Below are 9,706 nucleotides of genomic sequence, written 5' to 3'. Positions count from 1 at the left end.
TATCTGAAATGGGAGTTTTTCCTAGTAAGAATTCAATTGCAGATATCCAGAATGTTCATTCTAGATATCCAGAATGTAATTGTGGATTTGTCGTTTGTCCTAGGAAGAATGCCATTGTGGATATCCGAAATGACAATTGTGGATAGGAAGAATGTCATTGTGGTTTCAGCGGTGGGGTGGCCAAAATGCGCGTGCATGTGACACGTCATCAACCTGATAAATGAGTCAATTTCCCAGGTCCTGTTTTGCCGTTTCCCGGGCCTAATTAATAGCCTGCATGCGGACGTGTGCGTCATTTGACATAGAAAAAACACATTTATCGCATTGACAACGTTATTTTTGATCTTGTCTTATTTAAAGTAGCCTACGTTAAGCCTATGTTAAGCCCATTGCTCACCCCAACCCTGCCCTTGCGTACCTGCAGCCAGCCTCTGTCCTACTCTCTCCCTCCTCTCGCGCTGTAGGCCTACTCATACTCTGGGCCCTAGTTTCGTAGACCAGGCGCAGTCAGCTTTCAGCGCACCTGCACCGCGCCGACGGGGTGTGTCCGCCTGGACTTTGCAAGTTTCGTGCACCGCGCAGGCTCGCGCAGGCACACCTCCCGTCTCGCCCACCGGCGCAAGTGGGAAAGAGGGAGGAGAAGGAGGCGTGAGTGGGAGACGAGGCGTGGACTGGGATTAATACAGCCGATTCAGATCTTCACCAATCAAATGAGCTCCTCTCCTCACCTTTAATGCGTTAGGGGAGGTTCAGTGCAAGTTCCGTCACTGACAACCCGATGACAGAAGCAGCGCTGCCGCTCCCACCACGCGCATCACGCGCTGTGCGCGCGTATCATAATAATAACAATGCCGATATTATAAAAACCAGGAGAGAGAGAGGGAGATGTTTTGGTCCGAGAGGCTGAGTTTCCGTTACGCGTGCCATCCGCCTTTGATCTGACGTCAGATGTGACGGGACAATCTATATAGATATAAATTCACGTGTTGATTCTATTAGTTGCATTAAATAGTGTTTGTTGTGATTATGTATTGCATTTAAATGTGCCTGGAACTGTGGAAACCTGCCTGTGAGGTCTCGGTGACGTGTGTGCACTGCGCGCCGTCAGCCAAACTTCCACTCCGCCAGCTGTGATTCGCATTGAATGAATGGACTTTATTTACGCCTTGCGCCGAGAGTAGACCAGGTTGGAGCTGGCGAGCTTTCAGTGCAGTCTCGGCGAGGCTTTTTGCCACAAAACTTCCGCTACGCCAAGCTGAATCTGTGACGCCTCCCCCTGCTGCGCCGCCACACCCATCTTGGCGCAGGCGATCCACCAAACTGACAAACTGACCTTGCGCAAAGGTTGCGCGGGTCGAAACTTGCATTACGCCGGCTCCGCCACCCTGCGCCGCCCTGCGCTGCGCCACGAAACTAGGGCCCCCTATTATGAAGGTATTATTGGTGCAAAAGGTTTAAGCACCTGTAACAGTGGAATTTGTAGTTGTGACAGTGATTGTGTATGTGTATTAGTAAATTTGAGTTGTGTACTTGTAGATTTTTTCTCTCTCCACAAATACAACACAACACTTACACATTCACAAATTCTTAATTACAGGTGCACAAATCCTATTTTACAAGTCACAGATTAAAAAACTGACACGCTCACATTTTTGCTCCTATTGTTATAGTATATTTGGTGCAAAACATATTTGTGTACCTGTATCAGACAATGTGAAGTTGTGGACAAAATTTGAGTGTGCAAATCTGAATGTGAACTTACTGCAATAAATGTTCAATGTATGTAAAATAATTTCCCACGAAACTATTTGTGTTCTTTTAAAACACAAACACAAATCGAGAAGTACAACTGCGCAAATCTTCCCCACGAGTCACAGATTCCGTTTCCTTCACCTACAAATCACAAATCCCACCTCCACTGAGATATGTGGAGCAAAACGATCTGTGCACTCAGTCTATGGTGCAAAAGGCGGATGCTGATCTGAGAGCGACTGATCCCACAGCCAATCAGAGGAGAGGGGCTTTTCCCCCCACAGCCAATCAGAGGAGAGGGGCTTTCCCCCCACAGCCAATCAGAGGAGAGGGTGGATTCAGCACATGCTAAACTAACAGCAGCAGAGACCGTGATATAGGCAACTTTCAAGGGCTGCGTTTCCCAGATTCGATCGTTCTTAAGGACTTCCCTCCTGTTATGTTCATTTGTCAGGAAAAGCAATGGTGTTGGTCAATTTGACCCGGTGCATGTTTATTTATCCAAAGGATGTCTGAAACCAAAAAAATCCTAACAAGCAGTGTGAATACTTCATTACTAACTAGGATAATTTACTCGTCTTTTATAAAAAAAAATACATGTTCAAACCTTTTTTTAATGTTTCACTACTTTATTACTTTTGAAAGACCAACATATAAATCACAATAGTTTTACATAACTTTTAAATACAACATTGAACATTTTTGTTTTACATACATGCACTGTGAACCAGAAATGAACAAAATCGCAATACAACAAATATGAACGTGTGTTTATGTGTGTGTGTGTGTGAGTGTCTGTTCATCTACACAGCACACGAGTGACATGTCATCACACTGCGCTTTGTGCAAATGAATTTTGCACATTTCGCACAGGTCATGCTTGTCTTGACATCGTCAGATGGCCTGCAGACCTGGCACCTCTTCCTCTTTCTTTTTCCCTCAGCAACAACCTAGAAACAAGAGGACCATGATTACTTTACTATGGTGTCTTTTTGCTGATACCAAGACACACACAACACACTCTCATACACTTATACCCCCCCCCCCCCCACACACACACACACACACACACACACACACTGACTCCCCTCACGCACTGGTATAGTATAGTACTTGGTGCAGTTCTCTCCTGGATCTCCCTCACCATGGCTGCAGCGACTGGGGTCCTTGGCAGGTGCTGCTTCCATTGGATGTGCGGTGTTAACGCCTTCCCCAGCTCCTCAAGAAAGATGCGCCTCTTGTACAGCTTTGACACATTCCAGTCAGGAAAGATCTCAGTCCAGATGACAAATGCATTGTAGGCCGATACATCTATCATGTTATAAAAGATGACCAATGGCCAGCGCGCAGTCATTTGTTTGGTACTGTAGGACCCTGTTACTTTGTCCAAGTTGTCTACCCCCCCCCCCCCCCCCCCCACTTTTGGTGGCATTGTAATCAAGGATCATGCTTGGTTTCTGGTCTTCTCTTATGCTGATTTCAGCATTTTTGTGCAGAGTGTTCATGAGCACAACATTTTTTCCCTTTTTGGGGCAGTAAGACACCAGGGCCCTCATGTATAAAGCTTGCGTACGCACAAAACGGGGCTGGAAACGTGCGTACGCCACTTTACACGCAAATGTTGTGATCTATAAAAACTAGGGCTGTCAAAGTTAACGCGTTAACGCAACATCCTCTTAACGGCGTTAATTTTTTTAACGCGCGATTAACGCTCGGTATTAAAAAAAAAAAAAAACGCGCATTGTATGATTTATGGCCGTCGGTGGCACCTGTAGTCTTGATCCAGAGGGAAGGTGCGCGTCCACAGGCAGCGGTGTTTCCCCGCGTCCCATTCATTGTATTCTGGTAGCGTTGCGGCGAATGTCGAGAGACGGCGCACGAGTTGGCCGCTCCTCAAGTATAAGTCGAATCTACTTTATGCTAATCAGAGGCGCCGGGCTCGACTCGCCGCCTCGGGAACGCTCGCGAACGCCCGCAAAAATATGTTGTTTGAAGGAGAGCGCCTGTCAATCATCCTCTAGTGGCAGCCCACCAAGCGTGCAATACTGGGAAGCGGCGCGTCCACACGCGTTTAAAATCGATTTGTGAACGGCAAATTCACCTTCAAAAGACTGCCGGATGGTTCAGTCGATAAGACCAAAGTCAACTGCGCGTACTGTGGGTATGAAATGAGCTACCATAGAAGTACGTCCAGTCTGAGATATCACTTGCAAGCCAATGCACTTATATCCTAACTGTACTTATCTCTTGTTACACTATCTCCTGTGACATGTTCACTTTAATTGTTTGTGATATATTCTTATAACCCTGTTTTGATCCCATGTTTTGGTAAGGGGATATTAGAAGTGTTAAATAAACATTTTCATAAATCAAGTATATTTGCCCTTATGTTGTTAAAAGTATTAAGAATATGAAAAAAAATTCATTAAAGTACATTTAGAAGAAAAAAAAATTTGCTAAAAAAAATGCGATTAATTTGCGATTAATCGCGAGTTAACTATGGACAAAATGCGATTAATCGCGATTAAAAAAATCAATCTTTTGACAGCCCTAATAAAAACCAAACTTGACGGGAAAGTGTGCGTACCCGAAAGCAAACTCTGAGGCATGAGTACCGGTACGCACATTCTGGAGACTGGAAGGGAATCAGCAGTAAACGTGAGAAGAACTATATATTTTTGATGACTCGCACACATTTAATTACACTCCATATCATACGTTAGATCTGCGTTATCATGATGAACTCCAGCAATGTTTTTGACGCTTTTAATGAGTGATATTTTTTTCATATTAACACCTTCTTTTAAAATCTGACTTGTATCTTAAATCAAAATCATTTTGAAATATTGAATCAGCGCTGTCACCGCAGGAGGAAGAGACGGCCCAAATGTATGTAATACATACAATAAATATCCTCCATTAGATCACTGTAGAACACAGCGGGAATAACTAAATATTCTCCTTATTTATGTGCATATATCATCAACGCACATACATACAGCCATTAAGCCATCGTATAATTGTTACACTTATCCTCGTTTTTAAACCACCAGAGCGCAGAGGAAATGCGCTATAATGAGTGGCACGCTCGTGCGCGCTCAGTCGTGGAGCGTGGAGAGCGCATATTTATCGATGACCCCGAGCCTCGGCCCCCTGCCCGACTGGAGGGTTATCAACAGGGCGCAAGAATCCGTGAGGATGCGTTTGTAATATAAGGAAGACAACAATCAATGTTCATTGTAAACGTATTATTTTATTAATCACATTGCGCGTTTGCCGTAGCTCATCTGCAACGTTGTTGATGGCGGTGATTGTGTCTCGCTGAAGTTGCAGGACGGCATCAGTGAGCACCCGACCGCTTGATGTGCCATGCGCCCGGGGTGCGCTGCTGCTTTGCGCCGGACCCGGACGCTGTGCCGAGGGCCCGTCACCGTCACCCTCCTCTACGTCACGCTGCAGACTCTGGAAGGACAAAAACTATTTAACATTTTGTTTTATATACAATAAAAGTTTAAAATCTGTTCACCCTTATACTTCTGGTCTCAGTCGCGTCTGTGTCTCCCTCCTTTTCGGACACAATCCCCATCAAAATCAAACTTCCTCAAATACTCTAGCAATACATTAAATCCATGTTAGGAGCGGAAAGATGTCATTTACCTTCAGATCACCGTCCGCTCTGTCCCACTGACGCCGTTGACAGTAGCAGCAATGTGTTGCCACTCGCACTGCGTCTTTTTATTTGTGATCCCGCTGCTGTGACCACTAAATTAAATTATTGTCCGGGCCTCCACCTCCCCAACAAGTGTCTCTTTCTCCGTTTCTGAAAAGTAACGTTTCTTCGCTATTTTTCTGACCTGTCGCCGTGATTCACCACACGGAAACGATTGCATACCGGCTCATTATCGGTGTGTGATTGGGGTAAAATATGTCTCAAAGTTGCAAAGAAAGAAATACTCTGACATTTCTGACACCCTCTTACCTCCAGTTTGACTGCTGGGTCAAATTGACCCGAACAGTATCTATGTGATATAAACATGCAGGGGGTGGTTGCAAATATGTGAGATGAACCATTTTCATATTATATGTTGATTACACTAATTAAGGCAAGCAGAAGAAGTTTCATACTGAAAAAATACTTTTAACTATTTTTCCTAGATCTTCAAACTTTAAAACGGGTCAATTTGACCCGTAACATAACAGGAGGGTTAAGAAGAGTTCGGCTAAGAAGGAGCGCTAAGATACATGTGTTTCCCAGACGCGTTCTTAACTGCCTTCTTAGGAGAACCTTAAGATCAAGCCAAAGAAGCTTCTTAAGAAGCTCTTAGTGGGAGCTGTCCACCGCGTTGGTGCTGAAACTGAATCAATCGATGCCAGGCTAATCGATCACCCACCTCTTTATCAGCGCATAAGTCACACACAGCGCCCCGTGGTCCCCCCGACACAGGTGCAATTAGGCTACACATGTATCGGGTGCGGGTGGGTGTGTGTGTGGGGGGGGGTTGTGTGTGTGCCAACAGGTGTATCCAAGTAGTAATCAAGCCCATTAGCGCATATATACCCCCGTGGATATAGGCACACATGTGAGAATGGAAGAAAGCAGCAGCAAGCGAACCAAGCGGGCACCGGCGTTCACCGCGGAGGAGATGGGCGTGTTAGTGGACGAGGAGAATCGGTGTCACAGCTGCCACACTCCGTGACACCGATGCCTTGCTGAGGCCGGTGCCGTCCCCCACCACCTCCAGGAAGCTCCCCACTGCGTAAAAACGCAGCGCAGTCAGGAGCTGCACCTCAGGGCTGAGGGCAAAGTTGCAGCGGGTTGCTCTCTGGATGTGTTGAGACACCAAAGTGATCAGCCGTTGGATCTCCGCACGGGGCAGCCGGTACTTTGCCTGGACAGCCCGGTCTGACAGCACGTCCAGTGGGGAGAAGTGCTGACGCACGTAAGCATTTATATAAACTGTCTGGCTTCGCGCACGGCGACGCTGTTGGTTCGCAGCGAGAATGTGCTGTATTGCAGCCATGGTTTCTCACACGCGCGGACTTTGGCAACGCCTTTATATAGAGTAGCAGGTGGAGCCTCTCTGGATGAGGTTCAGCTGAGTTCAATTACATCTGTTTCCTTGATATCTGTGAAATGCCACAGGGTTGTTGATGTGTTTTTATGTGTAGTACTATAAACTCATATATGAAGATGTGTGTGGAAAACTTAAACGTGTAATTCAATGAAAAGTTTTTTTTTTTTTTTTTTTTTAGCGCATTACAACATTGAGCATTGTTTGTTTATTATTTTGAAAAGTGGAGAATATAAATTTCCCTGACGCGGCTTGATCACTGAGCATTTCGTCGCTAAGAAGGCTGTTAAGAGTGGGTCAGCTCGATCTTACGTTTCCTTCTTAGTGAAAGATCTTCTTAAGCTAAGAGCGACTCTGGGAAACACATCCTTCTTTCACAGCGTTCTGCGCTCCAAAGACGATCTTAGCACTTAAGAGCTTCTTAACGAATCTGGGAAACGCGGCCAAGGTAGGTTGTATCTTTAACCACATTAATAAATAAACCCTGACGCGAAGCTGAGAAATTTAGCGTCCTGTCACTTTTCCTCTGTTTTGGTAACCATCCTCCCGGCCGTGTGCATTTGTTTTCAATGAATATACGTATGTGTGTGTATTGTTGTAGTCTTATCTGTCATAAACTGTAAGAGAGGAGAGCTGTGACCCCGGGTCAGATCGGCTCATGCAGGTTTCGTTTTCAGAAAACAGACGTGGAAGGAAGAGAGTCAGATTCATATAACTTATATGCTCTTTTACAAGATGATTTTTTCTAGGTTTAAAACATGGATCTATAAAAAAGACTAGTTAATATCTATGCTTGAAAGATCAGCATGTGCTGAATCCACCCTCTCCTCTGATTGGCTGTGGGGGGAAAAGCCCCTCTCCTCTGATTGGCTGTGGGATCAGTCGCTCTCAGATCAGCACCCGCCTTTTGCACCATACTGACTGACTGACCAGACTGAATGCACAGATCGTTTTGCTCCACATATCTCAGTGGAGGTGGGATTTGTGATTTGTAGGTGAAGGAAACAGAATCTGTGACTCGTGGGGAAGATTTGCGCAGTTGTACTTCTCGATTTGTGTTTGTGTTTTAAAAGAACACAAATATTTTCGTGGGAAATTATTTTACATACATTGAACATTTATTGCACAAGTTCGCATTCAGATTTGCACACATTCAAATTTTGTCCACAACTTCACATTGTCTGATACAGGTACACAAATATGTTTTGCACCAAATATACTATAACAATAGGAGCAAAAATGTGAGCGTGTCAGTTTTTTTAATCTGTGACTTGTAAAATAGGATTTGTGCACCTGTAATTAAGAATTTGTGAATGTGTAAGTGTTGTGTTGTATTTGTGGAGAGAAAAAAAATACACAACTCATAGGGCCCTAGTTTCGTAGACCAGGCGCAGTCAGCTTTCAGCGCAGCTGCGCTGCGCCGACGGGGTGTGTCCGCCTGGACTTTGCAAGTTTCGTGCACCGCGCAGGCTCGCGCAGGCACACCTCCCGTCTCGCCCACCGGCGCAAGTGGGAAAGAGGGAGGAGAAGAAGGCGTGATTGGGAGACGAGGAGGAGACGAGGCGTGGACTGGGATTAATACAGCCGGTTCAGATCTTCACCAATCAAATGAGCTCCTCTCCTCTCCTTTAATGCGTTAGGGGAGGTTCAGTGCAAGTTCCGTCACTTGACAACCCGATGACAGAAGCAGCGCCGCCGCTCCCACCACGCGCATCACGCGTATCATAATAATAACAATGCCCATATTATAAAAAACAGGAGAGAGAGAGGGAGATGTTTTGGTCCGAGAGGCTGAGTTTCCGTTACGCGTGCCATCCGCCTTTGATCTGACGTCAGATGTGACGGGACAATCTATATAGATATAAATTCACGTGTTGATTCAATTAGTTGCATTAAATAGTGCTTGTTGTGATTATGTATTGCATTTAAATGTGCCTGGAACTGTGGAAACCTGCCTGTGAGGTCTCGGTGACGTGTGCGCACTGCGCGCTGTCAGCCAAACTTCCACTCCGCCAGCTGTGATTCGCATTGAATGAATGGACTTTATTTACGCCTTGCGCCGAAAGTAGACCAGGTTGGAGCTGGCGGGCTTTCAGCGCAGTCTCGGCGAGGCTTTTTGCCACGAAACTTTCTCTACGCCAAGCTGAATCTGTGACGCTTCCCCCTGCTGCGCCGCCACACCCATCTTGGTGCAGGCGATCCACCAAACTGCCAAACTGACGGTGCGCAAGGCTGCGCGGGTTGAAACTTGCATTGCGCCGGCTCCGCCACCCTGCGCCGCCCTGCGCTGCGCCACGAAACTAGGGCCCTCTGTGTTCCAAAAATATAGATTGTAGTTTTAAAGACGACAGGCTAAATCGCTATGCATGAAGTGATCATGTTAAGGCTAGCCCTCTGAGACCCATTGTAGCGTATATCCTTACAAAAGATCATGTTTTCTTTCGAGCGTCATAACTCCGTAATGGTTTGCGCTAGAAACATGCGTTTTTCCCCTCTTAAACTAGAGAAACGGGGCTAAACAACGGTACCCTGCTTGCCCATGTGAGCAATATATTTATATAACAAAACAAATTCGAAAGTGGTAAAATATGTGACTAGATGTCTCCTCGTCTTTCTCAGTTTCGTTTATATAGCCTAAATCGATCAACTTCTCATCCGCCAACTTGCTAGTGACGTATAGTCCTATGTTGATCTTTTCTTTCGTTATAATGGCTTGCAGTGTTTTTTTTTAATAAAATGTGTAAAAATTCAAGGTGTTTTTTTTATTTATTTTTAATTTATGGGCGAAACTCCCCTATTATAGTGTATATAAGTATTTATTGATAAAAAATGTATAATATTTATGAATAAATACTGATACACACAGTTAGCTGAGGTTGTGC

The sequence above is a fragment of the Eutrigla gurnardus genome (assembly GCF_963514095.1).
Source record: "Eutrigla gurnardus genome assembly, chromosome: 4".
In the NCBI taxonomy this organism is placed as follows: domain Eukaryota; kingdom Metazoa; phylum Chordata; class Actinopteri; order Perciformes; family Triglidae; genus Eutrigla; species Eutrigla gurnardus.
This window is presented reverse-complemented; position numbering follows the sequence as displayed.